This window comes from Nomascus leucogenys, chromosome 3, assembly GCF_006542625.1.
Source record: "Nomascus leucogenys isolate Asia chromosome 3, Asia_NLE_v1, whole genome shotgun sequence".
In the NCBI taxonomy this organism is placed as follows: domain Eukaryota; kingdom Metazoa; phylum Chordata; class Mammalia; order Primates; family Hylobatidae; genus Nomascus; species Nomascus leucogenys.
This window is the reverse complement of record NC_044383.1, coordinates 93,186,427-93,207,015: the sequence shown is the minus strand read 5'-3', so window position 1 is coordinate 93,207,015 and position 20,589 is coordinate 93,186,427. Positions and strand designations below refer to the sequence as shown.

Below are 20,589 nucleotides of genomic sequence, written 5' to 3'. Positions count from 1 at the left end.
ACATTGGAACTGCTCAGGTTCAGTCTTAGATCCTCTTCTCTCACCCTGGCTGCTTAAATCATCTCAACTACTCATATGGCCTTGCCTGTATGCTGAGAGCTTTCAGATTTATACGACAGCCCAGAATTTCCTCCAATCTCCTGAGCCATGTAAGTACCTACTTTGCACAAGCACCTCATACTAAGGTTGTTTAGAACATCACTACCTTTCCTAATGTGTTTGAGATTTTTGCATTTTCCCCTCCAGATCCACTCTCTACCTAGGAGGCTGACATAGTTGACTACATCCACTGGCTCCCTTGCCTCTAGCTTTGCCCTGGGTATGGCCACTGGGGATCCCTGGCAGGAGACTGGAAATTAGGGAGAGGGTGAGGTCAAGGTGATTTTTCCTTCAGCTCTGTTTCTGTGAGGTTGCCACAGGCTGTCTGAGTCTCTGGACTGAAGGTCACTGCCTCTCTTCTCTTTATGCTCCACTGCTAGCTCTTGGTTATCACCCTCTCTCTTGGGATTTCCCTGTGCCCCATCTACACCACTGTAAAACCTCCCCTTTCAATCATCCTAGTTTGAATGTACCACCTGTTTCTTGCCGGTAATGAGACTGATACAGTAACTGATACTAGAAGTTTCACTAGGAAATAGATCCTCAAAATGGGATTTGGGATTGGGTTGATCATGTTTGAGGAGCTGAAGTATAACCTTGTGGGAAGTGGGGAGGTTTGAAAGATAAACATGAATACTAGTAATCTGCCTGCAGTAGCATTATGCACATTATCAGTGGTCATAGCATGGATGAAGAGTAAGGGGAGAGCAAGTATTTCATAAAACCATCAAGCTGAGTTTTTCCTCTGCTTTCTCACCACAACACAACAATCAGTATAGAAGAAGACTTCTGTGACCAAATGTGGGAGGGGATGGGTTCCTCACATATCAGCAGTGGACATCAGCTGGGTGTCTTCCAGTTAAATCTGACACTACCTGGAAATAGTGTCAGATCCCACAGGTTGAGGGCTCAGTCCCCAAGACTGCAACTTCCCTCCCATCTCCCCATATACTGGCCACAAGTTCTGACCTCCAAAACTTCTGAATAACTGGCTTCAAGCTGAAGTTCCCAAGAACCCCCACTTTGGGTTTCTTTAATTTGCTGGAATGGCTCACAGAACTCATGGAAACAATGCACTTACCAGTTTATTACAAAGGATATTATAAAGGATACAGATGAGGAGATGTGTAGGGCGAGGTATGAGGGAAGGGACCTGGAGCTTCTACGCCCTCCCTGGGCACACAACCTTCCAGGAACCTTCATGTGTTCAGCTATCTGGAAGCTCCCCAGACTCTGTCCTCTTGGGTTTTTATGGAGGCTTCATTACATAGGCATGATTGACAACTGTGTAGAAATGTGATTGGACAAAAAGTGCATTATCTAAACCCAGCAAAGCCCATCTGTTTAGACTTTACTTGGCCTCTCTGTGTACCATTCCTTCCTCTAGGGTATGGGGCAGGACTCTCTCTGGAATGAAGGTTTTTTGACCCACAATCAGATTAGAGTCCTGCCTTGGGCAGGTGAAAGAAGGAGAGGAGAAGGTCAGAGAGAGAGATTCTGTTTCCTGAGGTCTAAGGTGCCCCAACATTATAGAAGGACGATGGGAGTCAGGACCCAGGAACTATGGATGAAAACCAATATATGTATCATAATACCATAACAAGACACTGGGAGATGAAGTGACGGTGGCTGTTTTTGTTCATCTTTTGCTGTCATAACAGAACACCACAGACTAGGTAATTTAAAAAGAATAGAAGTGGCTGGGCACAGTGGCTCACGCCTATAATCCCAGCACTTTGGGAGGCCGAGGCGGATGGATCACAAGGTCAGGAGATCGAGACCATCATGGCTAACACGGTGAAACCCTGTCTCTACTAAAAATATAAAAAATTAGCCAGGCGTGGTGGTGGGTGCCTATAGTCCCAGCTACTCAGGAGGCTGAGGCAGGAGAATGGCGTGCACTCAGGAGGTGGAGCTTGCAGTGAGCTGAGATCGTGCCACTGCACTCCAGCCTGAGTGACAGAGTGAGACTCCCTCTCAAAAAAAAAAAAAAAAAAAAAGAACAGAAGTTTATCTGGCTCATGGTTCTGGAGGCTGGGAAGTCCAAGACTGAAAGGGCTGCATCTGATGAGGGCCTTCTTTCTGTGTCATAACAAATTGGAAGGCATTAGAGGGCATCCAAGAGAGGGCAGGAGAAGAAACCAAATTTTCAAGGTAACTAACCCACTCCTGTGATAACTGCATTAATCCATTCATTGGGTTGGGGCCCTCATGATCTAATTACCTCTTAAAAGTCCCACCTCTTAATACTGTCACAATGGCGATTAAATTACAACATGAGTTTTGGAGGTGACATTCAAACCATAGCAGTGACACTTCATTGTTTTGTCACAAGTAGTGATTTTAAAGATTATGGAGCCAGCTGGCTATGTCTTACAGTTATGGAGAGCATATATAGACAAAAAGATAAATTAAGAGCTATAGCTATATATTGAAGAATACTTGTGCGTAGAGCCAAGCCTCTATGGAAACCTTGAGGGGATCGCAACAATCTATTGTTGTTGCAGTTCACAGTCAAGCCCTGGGCCTCATTGCAAGGGTTGCAGAATTTCTGTGGCAATTAAAGGTTCAACCTTGCCAGGTCTCTAATACTAATGCAAGGCACTAGTGGGACATAGATGAGGCTGAGAACTTTGAATCCTAAATTTCCCGAAGACCTCTTTCTGGAAAAAAATACTTTTCAGTGACTACACCTGGAACCGTTGCCTCAGGAACTGATGCCTAGTCTCAGACCCACTTCCTCTCTTCTTTTTGCCTCTGGTTCTATAACAAGAATTAGATTCCAACATAGCCCAGAAAGAGAGATATATAAGACCTGCTCCAGAGTGATAGAGACTATCCACTGAAAGAGTTACAAGATCTTGACAAATGGGAGCCAGAGGAGCATATGTAATGGGGAGGTTTTTCAGGGTGTTAGAACAAGGGGGAAACTATGTAAGGCTCTATCAGGCTAAGTTTATGGACATGGGACATCATCTAGGATTCACAAGTTGCTCAAGCACCAGGAAGTTGTGCTTGTAGTCTGCTAGATTGGCTCAAAGCCTGGAGCCAATGATGGCCTATGGTTATTTGTGTTGAAATTGTATAAGTTCAGTGAAACCGCCCACGTAATTTCCTGCCATCGATTTTTTTTTTTTTTTTTTTGAGACAGGGTCTTTCTGTGTCACTCAGGCTGAAGTGCATTGGTGTGATCATAGCTCATTGTAGCCTCAAACTCTGGACTCAAGGGATCCTCCCACCTCAGCTTCTGGAGTAGCTGAGACTACAGGCATGCACCACCATGCCCGGCTAATTTTTTATTTTTTGTAGAAACAAGGTTTTACTATATTGCTTACCCTGGTCTCGAACTCCTGGACTCAAGGGATCCTCCTGCCTTGGCCCCCTAAGTGCTGGGATTACAGATATGAGCCACCACGCCTGGCCTCTGTACTAGATTGTATAGTGTAAGGAGACATACTCAGTAACTGGCTGAACCCCCATGTTGGTTCCCTGAGGACTATTATGGTAGGAAGGACCAAAAGAAAGCCCCAGATACTAGCCACCACCTCTCTGCCTCCACTCCCAAAAGAAAATCAAAGCCATATTATATTTTTGTCACCATTGGATAGCCCAAAAAGGATACCTTTCCAGCTTCCCTCTTACCTTCAACCCTTTACATACCTTCCTCAAACTCTTCACAGGATACTCTCCTGAGAGCCCTGTTCTGCCACAGATTCCACTCCCCTCTCTACAGCCTCCTGCTGTCTTTACAGAAACTTGCCTCTCCCTGATCCCAGCTCTCTTGAGACACTGCTCATTATCCCATAATCTTGAGAGATTTGTAATCCTCCATTATTGGCATATTTAATTTATCCTTAAAATGAAAACATTTTTAGAAATCATGATAGTAAGACATGTTGATTGTAAACCATTGCAAACAACACAGAATAATATAGAGGAAAAACTAAGTTTCTTTTCCCTTTCTTTTCTCCAGAGATAACCACCATTTTCTATTTATTTGCTCACATACAATCTGATATAGGGCTTTGTTTATTATAAATATAATCACACTCTGCTCCTATTTTCTTGTGAGATGCTTTTCTCATGCAACAGTATATCATAGACCTCATAGTATGTTATATAGATCCACCTTATATATGTTTCTTAATTTAACTTTTTACTTTGAGACAATAGTAGGATCACATGCAGTTGTAAGAAATGATTAGCACAGCATGATGGCGTGTACCTGTAGTCCTACTGATGTGGGACAATTGCTTGAGATCAAGAGTTTGAATCCAGCCTAGGCAATGTAGAGAGACCCCCATATGTTTTTTTTTTTTTTTTTTTTTTTTTGAGACAGAGTCTCTCTCTGTCGCCCAGGCTGGAGTGCAGTGGCGCAATCTCGGCTCACTGCAAGCTCCGCCTCCCGGGTTCACGCCATTCTCCTGCCTCAGCCTCTCCGAGTATCTGGGACTACAGGCGCCTGCCACCACGCCCGGCTAATTTTTTTGTATTTTTAGTAGAGATGGGGTTTCACCGTGGTCTCGATCTCCTGACCTCGTGATCCGCCCACCTCGGCCTCCCAAAGTGCTGGGATTACAAGCATGAGCCACCGCGCCCGGCCCCCCATATATATTTTTTAAAAATGTTACAGAAAGATCCCCGTTCCCTTTACCAAGTTTCTCCCATGGTAATATCTTGCAAAATTATGGTACAATACCAAAACTAGGATGTTGACATTGATACAATCCATCAATCTTCTTCTAACTTTCCCAGTTTTGTCTGTTCTTATTTGTGTGTGTTAGTTCTATGCAATTGTATCCTGAGTGTGGGTTCATGTATCGACCATCATAGTCAAGATACAGAGCAGTTCCATCACCAGGAGAATTTGTCCTGTTATCCTTGTATGGCCACACCCTCTTCCATCTTGCCCCTTCCCCACATCTCTAACCCCTGACAACCACTCATCTGTTCTCCATTTGTGTACTTTGGTCATTTCAGAAATGTTATATAAATGGGGCCAGGCGTGGTGGTTCATGCCCATAATCCCAACACTTTGGGAGGCTGAGGCGGGTGGATCACTTGAGGCCAGGAGTTTGAGACCAGCCTGGCCAACATGGTGAAACCCCATCTCTATTAAAACTACAAAAATTAGCCGGGCATGGTGGAGTGTACCTGTAATCCCAGCTACTTGGGAGACTGAGGCACAAGAATCGCTTGAACCTGGGAGACAGAGGTTGCAGCGAGCCAAGATCGTGCCACTGCACTCCAGCCTGGGCAACAGAGTGAGGATCTGTCTCAAAAAAAAAAAAAAAAAAGCCATATAAATGGAATCATTTAGTTTGATTTGGTTTGCCATCTTTTGGGATTGCTCTTTTCACTAAGCATAACTTCTTGGGGATTCATCCAAGTTGGTATGTGTATCACCTTTTTATTGCTAAGTAGTATTCCACAATTTGGATATACCACAGTTTGTTTAACCAGCATTCAAGAACAGCTGGATTCTTTTCAATCTTTGGCCATCATAAATAAAGTTGCTATGAACATTTATGTATAGTTTTTATGTGAACATAAGTTGTTGTGTTTTTTTTTTCCCCTGGGATAATTGCCCAGGAGTACAATTACTGGGATGTATAGTAATTGCACGTTTAGGGGAAAATGGTCATACGCATATTCTGCAGATGTAAATATAATGTAGGGCAATATTTTAGGAGAGTAAATTGGCAGTATTAGGCCAGGCATGGTGGCTCACATCTGTCATTTAGGAGGCCAAGGCAGGAGGGTCGCTCAAGCCCAGAAGTTTGAGACCAGCCTGGGCAGTGCAGTGAGACACTGTCTCTACAAAAAAAAAAAAAAAATTAAAAAATTAGCCAGGCATGGTGGCACCCTCCTATAGTCCCAGCTACTCAGGCATGGCAGTGCGGAGGGTGGGGAGCAGTGGGAAGATTGCTTGAGCCCAGGAAGTCGAGGATGCTGTGAGCCATGATGGTGCCACAGCACTTCAGCCTGGGTGACAAAGTGAGACCCTCTCTAAAAAAACAACAACAACAACAAAAATCCGGCAGTTTGTATCAATTTTTAAATTCCATATAAATTTTAATTCAATTTTGCTGTTAGAAACCTATTTTATAGAAATATCTACGTATTTGCTAAGAAATATATGTACGAGGATGTTCCTTGCAGCATCATTTGCACTAAAAAATTTTTAAACGACCAAAAGGTTCATATAAAACTACATGCCACCCTCTTTTTATTTTTATATTTATTTATTATTTTTTGCCACTCAGCTGAGTGAAAACTGTCATCTTGTTTTAATTTGAAACTCCTGGCCAGGTGCAGTGGCTCACGTCTGTAATCCCAGCACTTTGGGAGGCCAAGGTGGGTGGATCACATGAGGTCAGGAGTTAGAGACCAGCTTGACCAACACAGGGAAATCCCATCTCAACTAGCTGGGCGTGGTGGTGCACGCCTGTAGTCCCAGCTACTTGAGAGGTTGAGGTGGGAGAATCACTTGAAGCTGGGAAGCAGAGGCTTCAGTGAGCCGAGATTGCACCACTGCACTCTATCCAGCCTGGACAACAGAGCGAGACCTGTAAAAGAAGAGAGAGAGAGAGAGGAGAGAAAGAAAAGAAAGAAAAGAAAGAAAGAAAGAAAGAGAAAGAAAGAAAGAAAGAAGAAAGAAAGAAAGAAGAAAGAAAGAAAGAAAGAAAGAAAGAAAGAAAGAAAGAAAGAAAGAAAGAAAGAAAGAAAAGAAACTCCTTCTGTAGGAGCTAGAATGACATCGTTTTTTCTTTTTTTTTTTTTTTTTGAGATGGAGTCTCGCTCTGTCGCCCAGGCTGGAGTGCAGTGGCGCAATCTCGGCTCACTGCAAGCTCCGCCTCCCGGGTTCATGCCATTCTCCTGCCTCAGCCTCTCTGAGTATCTGGGACTACAGGCGCCCGCCACCACGCCCGGCTAATTTTTTTGTATTTTTTAGTAGAGACGGGGTTTCACCGTGGTCTCGATCTCCTGACCTCGTGATCTGCCCGCCTCGGCCTCCCAAAGTGCTGGGATTACAAGCGTGAGCCACCGCGCCCGGCCTACATCTTTTTTTCTATAAGACTTTTCCTTATTTGTATTTCTTCGGGATCTAATCATCATGTTCTCCGCACAAAACATTTGAGTGGTTGGCCTTTTACAGCCAACCATAACCATTTTACAGGCAGTTTTACACAGTTGTGGGTGTTACCCTTTGTCTGTTGTTCTGCTGCTTGATCTTTGCAACACAGAACTTTTAGATTTCTGTGTAATCACATCTGTCACATTTTCCTTTAAGTCTTCCTGTTGTGTTTGGGAAGAGCTTTTCTACCTCCCATCCTGGTTTTATTCTTATTTTGTTAGAATTGGGCTATACATATTAGTTTGTAAGTTGCTTCAAATTCTTTTTGAAAGAAGCAAGGGATACATAGATCCTATAAATAAATAAAAATGCTTGTGAGACATGAGAAATCATTTTTATTTATTCATAACCATCACATTTCTTGAAAAATATAATTCTTGCTGTGCTGTATATATTTTCAAGTGATGCTGGAAGGAGTATTATATTATAACTTTAAAGGATTATGAACACCAAAGGGAAAGGTGCTGTTTAAACACATTGCTAATAATATGTTTACACATTTTGAAACTGCTCAAATTACATTCACGTGGATCAGCAGCATGACTTGTATGACTTGTATTGGCTTCCTCTGAGAAGGACGGAGAGTGAGAGGAGTTCAGATTTTTATTGCCTGAGAAGTTGGTTAGGCAAGGAAGTCATTTATCTTGCTGTGGACAGAACAAAGAACTCACCATCCAGCAATTTATAGTTGATCACAGTTGTGTTGCCTAGTGGTGGGGTGCAAAAGGATGCAACGTATTTGGTTAAAAGACAAGCACAAATATCAGAGTATTTAGTAAGATCCAAAATTTAAGTTGATTTAGCATTCACAACAAAAATGAAGTCATTTGGAAAAAACAAAAATGAACAAAGAAATAAAAATGGAGATTTAGTCCACATGTCGTGGGTTGATGTTTCCTTGAAAAGAGTGGTCAGAATTTTTGAGCCTGAAGCAACCACGTATTAAAGTAATTTAACTAATGTAGACATGTTATCCGCTTACCACAAAGAAAATAAATTATAGCGGGCTCTAGACTGATGGCTAAAAAGCCAATTCTCCTAAAATGGAAGGATATTGATGGTGCTCGCATTATGTAATCGGTACAGTATGTCAGTCCTAGTGGTCTGGCTAACCAAGGAAGGCTCTGGTTTCAAATGAAAGCACATTTAGTAAAATTCGGTATAATTTTTTCCTAGAACTACTTTGCTCAATTATGGCAAGATAGATTCTACTAATCACAGGCTGCAGAGACTTGGAGATTGAGCATGGTTTTTTGGATTGAAATACTTTTTATTTTGTGTTTGGTCTTCTGCAGTGCCTTAGGGGAGATGTGTCACAGAGAATAACATGGTTTCTTTCTTCTTTTATTTAAGAATTTAAGTGATCATGGAACTGGAACAAACTTCAGTGCCCATTTAGTCAATTGCCTTCGTTTTATAGAAGAGGAAATTGAAGAATAAAGGTTGTGATTTTCCTAAGGTCATGTAGTGAGTTCATGACAAAGCCTGGATTATACTTAGGTCTTCTGATAACCGGACCAGTTTTCTTTCCTTTGTAGAAAAATGCATGCTCCAGAAGTCCAGGCTGACCCAATATTGGGTAACTCAGACATTTTCATTATTTTTCTAGATATAAAGCTATGTTGAGTTATTTCCATTGAACAACGGAAGTACTCTTCCAAGTAAAAAATTGATCCAAAAACTAGATCTCTGAATCATGTGGTTAAGGTTTTTGTCATTTTTTTTCTTTTCTAGAGCAGACTTTGAGTCTTTGCTTCAGATGCAGATCAAGATGTGGCAACCTGTTGTGGAGAACCGGGTCCCTTGAGCCTGTGCTGTCTCTTTTTTTCTGGTGGCTTTGTCATTTGGAACAATGCATAATGGGCTGGAGGCTGAGAAGCTCTGAGCTGTGAGGTAGGAGTGCCACCTAAGAGTGGGAAAGGTTGCCTAAATGCTGAATGGAGCAGTTTAAAAGTTAGAATTTGCTATTTTCTTTTCTCTTATCTTTTTTTTTTTTTTTTTTTTTTTGAGAGATGGAGTCTTGCTTTGTTGCCCAGGCTGCAGTGCAGTGGCACCATCATGGCTCACTGCAGCCTTGGCCTCCTGGGCTCAAGCTATTCTCCTACTTCAGCCTCCCAAGTAGCTGGGAATACAGGTATGTGCCACCACACTTGGCTATTTTTTTTTTCTTTTTTTCATTCTTGTTGCCCAGGCTGGAGTGCAATGGTGCGATCTCGGCTCACTGCAACCTCTGCCTCCCAGGTTCAAGTGATTCTCCTGCCTTAGCCTCCCAAGTAGCTGGCATTACAAGCATGCGCCACCATGCCTGGCTAATTTTTTTTTTCTTTCTTTTTTTTTTTTTTTTTTTTTTTAGTAGAGACAGGGGTTTCTCCATGTTCGTCAGGCTGGTCTTGAACTCCCGACCTCAGGTGATCTGCCAGCCTCAGCCTCCCAAAGTGCTGGGATTACAGGTGTGAGCCACTGCACCCAGCCTATCCTTGGCTATTTTTAAAATTTTTTGTAGAGATGAGGTCTCACTACGTTGCCTGGGCTGGTCTTGAATTCCCAGCCCCAAGTGATTCCCCTGCCTCAGCCCCCCAAAGTGCTGGGATCATGGGTATTTTGATTTACGTATTTTGAAACCCATACTTTTTGTCCTCAAGTCTCAGATGTTTGCTTAGGCCTTTAGAAGCTCACACCTGAAAAAGAGTGCCATACCTGGGCTGTGATCTTCCCCCCGTTCCACAGTCTCTGCCTCCCACCACCTCCACCCAGGATCCCCTCACACAGGTTGTACCACACTGCAAGGGGATCCTAGAGTGACTCAGACATGCCAAAAATGACAAATTGAGAAATTTTGTGTGACCAGGTGTGGTGGCTCACACCTGTAATCCCAGCACTTTGAGAGGCCAAGGCAGGTGAGTCACGAGGTCAGGAGATTAACACCATCCTGGCCAACATGGTGAAACCCCGTCTCTACTAAAAAGATACAAAAATTAGCCCGGCGTGGTGGCACATGCCTGTAGTCCCAGCTACTTGGGAGGCTGAGGCAAGAGAATCACTTGAACCCAGGAGGCAGAGAGGTTGCAGGGAGCCGAGATCGTGCCACTGCACTCCAGCCTGGGTGCGACAGAGTGAGACTCCATCTAAAAAAAATTAAAAAAAGAAGAAGAAATTTTGTGTCATGCATTATCATCTTATTCAAGTCCATTTGAGAAGCAGTGAGCAAATCGGCTAGGCCTTTATTGTTGATGTCAAATTCCCTTTCCTTGCTCACCCTATAGGCCCAGGCCAGTTTCCTTTCATCCCCCCGATAGCTATTAACACGATAGTGTGAATTTAATGCTGTTGAAGGCAGGCCTGTAGTGAACATGTGGCATTTCTTTGGCTACTCAACATCCATTCCTCCTTCCTGATGGCATCTGATTTCTTTTGGGGAATTACTTATTCTCATGGATGCAGCCTTGGTGGGGTATAATCCAGGCGCCTGCTCCCCACCATGGAAGATTGTGAAGTGGCCAGATTCTGCTTCCTCCGGCCCTGAGGGTGTGCATGTGGCCTAAGCTCAACCAAATCTGATAAACACATCTGGATCTTTGAACCTCGAACAGGTGACACAAGGATGACAGAAACAGTTCACAGGGAAGCACACTGATCGACTGAGCTTGCCTGCTCCTGGCCTTCTGGATTCTCCTCAGTTCCTGCTCATCTCTAGGCCAGGCTCTCAACTCTGTCAATTCTGTGGGTACACAAATATCTTTTCGTACATTCCCACTTGATCATGCTATCAGGTTGGAGCAAAAGTAATTGCGGGTTTTGCCATTTAACGTAATGGCATTACTTTTAACGGCAAAATCCACAATTTTGCACCAACCTAATAGCTCAAGCTAGTATCTATTACTGGCAACCAAGCATCCTGGTCTGAGCTCCCTTTCTGACTGGATCATCAGACATGGGCCTGCAGTATTGTCTTAACACCCTACCTGGAGTGTTATCCTAGAATTAGCCTAAATTAGCCCTTTTCTTCACTGGTGACACCCTCCCACCACCCCCAGAATTGGCTTTCTTTTATTTGGTACTGATACAAGATAAAAAATATGTCTCTAGCTTTCTAGCCCCACAGTTTCTCGTTATTAAGACGAAACAAAACAAAAACTCATCAGAACTCTGCTTCCACATCTGTCATTGATAGGAGACCTCTATTCTGCCGACGACCCCCAGCGCAGGAGTTTACCTCTCGTAGCAAAAGTACTGCAAAATTTTCTCTGTCAGAATAGCTAAAATTGAAAAGACTGACCCAATGTGGAGTGACTGCAACTCTCACACATTTGCTGGTGGGAATGCAAAAGGATATAATCACTTTGAAAATCTATTTGATGGTTTTTAATAAAGTTATGTACATGTCTACTCTATGAAACAAGAATCCCACCGCTAGGTATAGTCCAAGAAAAATTAGTGCATATGTTCACAAAACCTTGTACAAGAATGTTCCAGCAGCTTTATTCAAAATAGGAAACAGCTTTTTGCAAAACTGGAAATAACTCAAGTGTTTATCAACAGAAAAATGAATTAAGACATTGTAGTAAATACATGCCATGGAACACTAAGCAATAGTAGAAAAGGACAGATGACTGATATGTGCAACAACATGCATGAATCTCAAAAATATTATATTGAGTCAAAAAGTCTGGGATCCACATGGCTCCATTTACATGAAGCTCAAGAATAGGCAAAACTATTCCAGGGTAACAGAAGTCAGAAAAGTGGTTATTTTTGGAGGAATATTGACTAGAAAGAGACACAGGAGCCTTCTAGGGGCACTGGAAATATATTTAATCTAGGTGGTAGTTACATAGTATATACATATGTAAAATGTATAAAGCTGTACATTTAAGATTTGTAGACTTTATTGTATGTATGTTATAGTTAAATGAAGAAGATTAAAAATGGAAAAATGACTATATGGACATCAGCAGTTCTATAATTTCAATGTATTTTGTTAATTCTGCACCCAGTCAAATTAGATTTATACTCCAACCCCACTGGGAAGGTTTGAAACCTTCGGCACTTTCCCCTCCCTTCTTCATTTGCATAGAGGCATTAGGAAGCAAATCTTTTCCCTTCTGGGAGTGCTTTTATGTTCAAAGGAAGACCATTAGGATAAAGTAATGATTAACACAAAAGAATGACTAGGTTAATGGTAGGCTTTCAGGCACCAGTAGAGGAAGTATTTTGGGTCAAGGGAGGGGCAAAAGAATCTTCTGGAGTATGCCACACTAATGGATAGAAATGAGTAGTAAGCTCTTAGTAGGCACTGGATCCACTGGTACAACCAACAGCCTTTGCTGTTTCACTCCTGTGATGGAAAAATCAACCTACTTGTTTCCAACAGACAGGAGGAAGGGTTTGTCTTCTGGGACCAGTATTTCCCCTTAAAGCTGGCAGTGAGGATGAGAGAATTACCTGGGGCACAGCAAGCAGCTTTCCCCACCCCTCCCCACTACCCGCCCCCCACCCTGTGTTGAATATCAGAGCAGAGAGTAGGAAAAGGAGAGGTGAGCTCAGGAAACACTGACGTAGGGTGCAAGTGGAAAAGTACAGGATAAAAGGAATACAGGGAAGCACCCAAGGGGGAGCAGGCAGGAGATACAGCAGAGGGATGGGGAGTCCAGCAGAAAGCACCACGAAAACAGACAGGGCAAGTGGAGGAGCCTGCAGCCTGGGAATCTCCTTGCCCCTCATGGAGCAACTGGGCAGAAGTGGCCTCTTGGCTTCTTCTTTCAAGTCTCCAAACCCTCACTCCCACCTCTATGCCTACAACAGCATAGGCATTTTCTTTGTTTACTTTTTTTTTTTTTTTTGAGACAAAGTCTTGCTCTGTTGCCCAGGCTACAGTGCAGTGGCGCGATCTTGGCTCACTGCAGCCTCCGCCTCCCGGGCTCAAGTGATTCTCCTGCCTCAGCCTTCCGAGTAGCTGGGATTACAGGTGCCTGCCACCACACCCAGCTAACTTTTTTTGTATTTTTAGTAGAGATGGGGTTTCACCATCTTGGCCAGGCTAGTCTCGAACTCCTGACCTCAGGTGATCCACCCGCCTCGGCCTCCCAAAGTGCTGGGATTACAGGCGTGAGGCCCCGTGCCTGGCCAGGCATTTTCTTAAAACCTCATCTGATCACATTATTCCCTAGATTAAAATTGTTTGATAGCTCAACACTGTCTCCTTAAACAAAATCCAAGCTCCTTAATGTGTCCTACAAGAGCCTTTTATGACAGGTTCCTGCTTCTCCAGCCTCATTGATTTTGTGAATAATGAGTGAATATGTTTAGTAAATTTTAGTCAAAAATTCTCTTTACAGAATTTGGCTGTAAACTTCCACTTTAAGAACACTAGGAGGATATTGGTTGTATTTATACAACCCAACTCCAGGAGGACACTGTGACTAAACACCTGTCTGTGCAGCAAGCGGGTGCCCTGGCAGGAGCTGATTCCACCGACCAGGATGACCTGTACTCTTACCTATCGAGTGGGGCAGGAGGTTGGGGTTACCTAATAGAGATTTGAATGAATTACACCATCACCCTATGACTCTCATCAAGGACCCTGGTGCTGACAGAGGAAGTCTTCTCTTTTATTGTCCAAATCCTGGCCACCCTTCAAGACCCATTTCAAATACCACCTCAGGCTCAGGAATAAGGATTTCTGGTATTTTGGCAGCATCCCTGGTTTGTAGGGATGAGGAAGAATTTGGGACCAGAAGTTGACAGGCCTTGGCCTGAGGGGGTGCGAGTGGTCCAAGGTCCAGTCTTCAGGGCCCACAGCAATCTGTCCCCCTGCTGGGGCATAGAGGCAGGCAGTTCCAGCAGGAAACAGTAGCTGAAATAGAATGAAAGCTTTTGTCAGGGTGGTTCTGGGTGACCATTCCTTTAGAGCAGGTACCTGCCTGGGGTTATCAAACTAGGTTCAGGTGCCTGAGGTAAGATGCAGGCAAGAGAAAGGCAGGGTGTCAGGGCCCCAGCCTGGGTTAGGAATGTGAGTCAGATCCCAGTCATGCAGGCCAAGTCAATCCACCAGTCATGGGTGAGGGAAGGCAGGAATTCTGTGGGTCTCCAGGTGTTGGGGGCCCAGTAGATGCTGCTGCATCCATGAACTATCAAAAAATGCTTGATTCAGCCTGACGAGCTGCTAGATTGGCAAGGCTAAAGTCATTCTGGCCAGAGCTCAAGAACTAGGTGTGGCTTAGCTTGAGGGCAAATGGTGCTGTGAGCTGCAGCTGCTCCTGGTTGGGGAGGCAGGGGCTGGACCTCCTCCTGCCCTCCACATGATATGTGTTGGCACCTCTCCTCACTTAGTCTACATGCTCTTACTGTAAACCACCTCCGCAGCATGAAGCACAGGGCCAGGCACATACAGGAAACGAGAATTCAGTTGGATGCAATTGCATGTAGCTCCTTGGCAGTGCAGGCCTTGGTGTGCGCTAAGCTCTGTAACCCAGCCCTTTCCCATCGTACTGATAGCACTGATCAGGACCCCTTTTCCTCTGTGTGCAGTAGAAGGTAGAAACAGCCACTCTCCATTCTTGCTGGGAGGTAGCCTGGGACCAGTAAAGAAATGGAGGACAGTACGTTATAATCCGTACGTACCTTCCCCTGCCATCTTAGCGTCTATTCCTTCTGCCTTTTTGCCCCCAACATCAGCGGAAAAACTTCATCTGGTTGCCATGGAGACCAGCCACCGACTCTAGAGTGCCTGTTTATTAAAGATGAAAGTAATATATGCCTGGTTAATCTGAGCAGCTGTCAGAGAGAGATTCGGCTATTAGTAAATGAAGGCACTAATTTTGAGGCATGATCACTCATTTAAGAGAGAGAGAGACAGGCTCTGCTCTTTCTTCTGAGTGGAGCTGGGTAGTGGGGATAAGGTCTGCCCTAGGCAAGCATTTCTTGTTCAGGTTTTTATGTTTATTTTATGATGATTATGGTAACTGTACTTCTTTTTCCCCTTATTTCCTACTGAAAATATATAGCCTTTCAGTAGTGTGATAGATTAATTAGGCTTTGTGGGCAGGCCCAGGAAACCCAAGCCCTCCTATGACGTCGTTTCCTTTGGAAAATGCATTCTGGATTCCAAGCCACCTACTTACAAATGAGGTTGTCTGTTTATTCATTCAACAGTCTCCACCAGGTGTGCGAGAGGAAAAGAGGTGGTGCTGAGCCACACGGAGGACTTGATGTGTTTTATGTGTGCTTAGACAGGTGGGGGAGAAGCCGTCACCTTCCAAGGGAGTCCATCAATTAGTCGGGAATGGTGATGACTTGTGTGATCTTTAAAAAATCAGTCCATTTGTTTTTACTTTTTGTTCTTTTCATTTGTTCAATAGTAAAATCTGAGAGAAAATGTGAATTCTGAAATTCATTCTATTGATTCACCAAGTACTTTCTAAAATCAGCTAAGTAGCCTGCGTTAATCCCTGCTGGGTTATGAAGGAGAGCACACTCCCCTTCCCCGCACTGCAGTGCGTTGGGACGAGCAAGCCACCCGGGAGTGGTGCAGGGAGGCTGCTGGCAGCTGGCAGCTGGCCCTCAAGTGCAGAAACAAGGTTCCAGCCCCAGCGATCTCGTCATAGTCCAGCCAAGTCTCTCACCCTTTCTGACCACAGTTTCCTCAACTGAAAATGAAGGAAAGAGCAAGCTAATCTCTTCCAATTCAAAATATTCTTTTGTTCATGAAGGAGACTGTCAGTGCAGAAAGGGCTCCTAACCTGGAACAGCTGGGCAAGGGTTAACCCTGGTATAGGTTACGGTTAAGCAAGTACATCCTGTGCCTCTGGTCAAAGATGTCTCAGGCCAAAGCAGGTACTTGTCTCTAGTTAGTCTCTCTGCATCAGCACCCAGGCATTCACGTGGCGGTCTGGGCAGGAGCTCCCATTCTGTTTTTCCTGAGCTACCTAGTCCATGGGAAGGAAGACATATGCAGCTAAGGAATAGGAAGTGGATATTGTCAGTGCCTTCAAGACATGATGATGCATCCAGAACCTGGATCAGCCAGGAGCTGCAGAAAAGAAGCTTCAGGGCAGCAGGCCTCAGAACTGCTGCTAGCCAGTCCCCTGAAACATTTATTTCTCACCCTCTTCGTGCCTAGGGCAAGTAGAGCTGCGGCTGTCTGGCGCCACTGTAATGCTGTCTCCTCCTCTGAGTTCATCCTGGAAACATTTTCTCCCGTAAGATATGCACAGGTCTTACGTTTACATGTTTCACTGAAAGAAATTTGATTCCACTGATGGGATGACAAAGTAGGTCATAAATGAACACTTTTTAAACGTATCTTTAAAAAAATAATTTTATGCCAATTGTACAAAACAATAGGGGAAAGGAAATAATACTCATTTGTTTATCCATTCATTGGTTTAAAAATTACCTATTGTAAGCACTTACTATGAGCCAGGGATGGTTCTAAGTATAAACCTGCCCTAGAGGATCATATATTAATTTTTTTTAAAACCAGCTTTATTGAGGTATACTTTCTATACAATAAAATTCACGCGTTTTAAGTGTAAAGTTTGATGCATTTTGACAAATTCACGGGATAGTATAAACACCACTAGGATCAAGATAGAGAATATTTACATCACCCTGAAAAGATTGCTTGCACTGCTTGTAGTCAATCTCCTACCCTCCCCCCAGCTACTGGCAACCACTGATCTGCTTTCTATCACTATAGTTTTGCCTTTTCTAACATGTCATATAAGAAGCATATATTTTAGCAGTGAATACAGCCAAATGAGTAAATAGACATTTGCATTCCCAAGTGAGGCAAGAGCTTTGAAATGGGACATACAGGCTGTGCTATGGGAGCATGTAAGCTAAGTTGAGAAGAGGCTTCTAAGCTGAGATCTGAAGGGCCGGTAGCAGTTTTCTAGGCGAAGAATGAGAGTAAAGAGTGTTCCATGCTGTGAAGCTACTGTATGCAAAGGCCAAGAGAAGACAGACCGCAAGGCAGATTCATCTGGGACCTACAAGTTTTCACAGCTCAACGACGATGGAGTAGGAGAGGGTAGGAGTGGCTAGTCAAGACTTTGAAGAGATAAACCAGTTCAAACAAAGAAGTTCTTTCTAAGCATTGTTTGACCTATTCCCAGTAGGGAGCTATGGAAGGATCTTCAGCAGAAAACTGACGGGTTCAGATTTGCATTTTAGAAGGATCACTCTCCTTGCATGTAGGGAAGAGATGGAGGGCAAGGCAGGAGGTAGGGCCCCCCATTAAGAGGCTAGTGCAGTGATCCAGATGAGAGATGCTCAGAGCCGCCGCCAGGGGAGGGGCAGGCAGTGAAAATGAAGAGAAGTGGATAAATATGGGAGAAATGTAGGAAGCAGCAGTAACAGGACTTAGTAACTAACTGGATAGCAGAGAGGATGCGAGAGAAAGGCCTCACGGAGGATTCCTTGGTTTCTAGCTTGGACACCTGGGTGGAAGATGGTGGCATCAATGAGATAGCAGCTTCAGTGGAGCAGGGTTGGAGGGGTAGGGAGAAGAGACAATAGGTTCTGTTTTAGACATGTTGAATTTGGGGGTGTCTAAGAAAATGATGTCCAGCAGACAGTTGGGTGTTCAGGTCTCAGGAAAGAGCTCTCCACGGAGCTTATTCTTCTCTAGTCTCTGTAAACAAGCTTCCAGGCTCTTTCATAAAATTTCCTTGCAGAAAAATCAAAGGATTTGTCCTGTCAAGTGGAATGTTTTTCATATGAAGGGGATTGGCTTCTTGTGTAGTTTAGTCTAGAGAGATTTGTTTCCATGCTACAAACCTTTGAAAAACCGGGAAAAAAGTAGTGATGTCCAACTTTAGTGACATCTCCTCTTCTTCCCCAATACGATCAATCTATTGACATAATAATCTTGAATATCTTGCAGATGAGGAAAGAAAAATGGAGTCAAATGAGCACACTGAGGCCAACCAGATCTGAGCTTTCTAATTTTAAATTGCCTGGGGGTGTGGATGCTATGTGTCTATTGACACGGATAGACTGTATATGGTTGCCTTTATAAAACGAAGCCCATAGAAATGTTTCAGTAAATAGAGTCCTCCAAGTGAACTAAATGTCAAAGGAAAATCTTTTCCTTGCCATCCTCCTTTTCTCTTTTAAACAGGAAGATCCTAAAGAAGCTGTATTAGTGCCCTCAAGAGAAACAGAAGCAATAGGATATATAGATCTATATATTAGATCCTATATATAGGAATAGAATATATAGATGTATATATCCTATATATAGATATCAGATATATAGATCTATCCTACTGATCTATAGATCTATATAGATCTATATCTTATATCTATATATAGGATATATAGACAGATATACACATAGGCCTGATACATATACATAGGTCTGATGTCTGAGGCCAGAAGATAGATGTCCCAGCTCAAGAAGAGAGCACATTCACCCTTCCTCTGCCTTTTGACACTACTTGGGTTCTCCACAGATTAGATGGTGCTCACCCACATTGGTGAGGGCAGGTGTTCTTTATGCAGCTACCAATTCAACGCCTTCATGACACACCCAGAAATAATGTTTTACCAGCTGTCTGGGCAAACCCTTGGCCCAGTCAAATTGACACATAAAAGTAGCCATCATAGAAACTCATTTCAATGTTGTTTTGTTTTATTACAGGAAGACTGGAGAAACCTAATCCTAGGTGCTGCTGTTGCGACAAACAAGAAGCACGAGACACAGTGCTGTTTTAGGGTGGGGCAGAATTATGCTGAGGGAAAAGTTATTATCACTCTTTAAGGCCAAGGAAGCCACAATTTTTAAAGAAGCTTCTAGAAATTCTACCCAATAGAAAATAAAGATAAACTTCTGTAAGGAACTTCATTCTTTTCAGAATTTGCCATCTGAAATGTAGAAGCCCATTCCTTCATGGTTCTCATAGATATTTAGTGTGACTGAGGGGTCAGTGGACTCATAGCACTCAGGCCAGGCTTCTCCTGAGTCCCTTTCTTCGGCACAGAGGGAGTGATTCACAGATCCTCTACCCCCAAAGGCATTGTTTTCTCATCTCAACAAGGATCCAGCACCCGTCATTTTATCAGCACACGTCACTAGCTTCTCAAGTGAGACTACTCTTAAGTGATCTGTGTTTGAAGAGTGCCTTTCCCTTTCCCTTCCATAACTAAGAGAATGAAAAAGGACACTCACTCCCTATATGAAAGCTGTGTATTGTAAGCAGTCATCTTGCCTGGCTGAGAACTCTAGGAAATTTTTCTCTGCTCTCCTTTAGGCTGACACTCATAGCCAGCCCTTCTGTTTATTAGCCCACTGAATCTATTTGAAAATATTTTTGCTTTCATTATAATATAAGTCACATTCTTCTTGCATCTGCCACTGCATTTTCCAAAAGGGTTATGTCAAGGGAAATTCAACACTCACTTTTCTCATTATTTGCTTACCAGCTTGCTCACTCATCAAAAGACCAGAGTTATTTGATACTTCAGAAGATTATTTTCCCCCTTAGATGATGTGTCAAGGGAAGGGGAGCTGGCCCCAGTGTCAGGTGACGGAATTTTCTTCGCATTTCTACTGTTGACTCAATAAATGCCCTTGGGCAAGTCACGGAGCCTCTTCATGCTTTGGTCTCTAGGGATAAAATCTGCCAACCACAGCGTGTATATTTGAACCTCAGTGCCCTCTGGAATAAAAATAGGAGGGGACCAGGTGTCCACGTGACCCCAAGCTGATGGGAAGAGGATGACCATAGGACTTCAAAATGTCCTTGAGCTGTAAATTCTATAACAGGGTCAGGCCTACCAGTGGCCTTCAGGCATTTGTCCAGTGGTGTATGGATAAGTTCTAGCACTTGAGTTTTTTCAGCAGAAAGGAGGCACTGTGTCAACCTCCCACCCATGGGTATTGTGCTTGTTCTGTGTCCCCACTTCTCTGCATTTCCCTGCCATATTACTCACTGCTGGTCGTAATTACTTGCTTGATCACTTTTCTCCTGGTCTGTAAGCTGTTTGAGGGAACGGAGCACATCTGCCCTATGCAACACTGTACCCTCAGTGTGGTACACAGGAGCACATGCCTGACATATAGAAGTTATGTGAGAAACATGCCAAGGGGACAAATGAATAATGCTGCCTGGACTCTATAGAAATCCCTTTTCTGCATCATTAAGGTTCCCAAGCCTGGCCAAGAAGTAGTGGGATCTGATTAGCCTCATCTCCTCATAACCCTACTTCCTATCATATTATAATGAAAGCAGATCTCAGCCCAAATGCTGGCACACATACATATTTATCAGTAAGAAGATCCAAAATCATTCACGCAGCTGGTTCTGTAAGCTTGGCAAATTTCCAGCCCTCTGACCTTTTCAGTGCTT

General features: G+C 43.6%; 1 long non-coding RNA gene across 1 annotated transcript in view; it reads left to right on the top strand.

The window, feature by feature from the left end:
* LOC105739564 overlaps positions 1–19,823 on the top strand; it is a 42,845-nt gene extending 23,022 nt beyond the window's left edge. Inside the window, exons 2-3 of the long non-coding RNA XR_001115491.1 lie at positions 16,356–16,506; positions 18,882–19,823. This is a non-coding gene — a long non-coding RNA (uncharacterized LOC105739564). The remainder of the gene's footprint in view (positions 1–16,355; positions 16,507–18,881) is intronic.
* Positions 19,824–20,589: the final 766 nt, after the last annotated feature.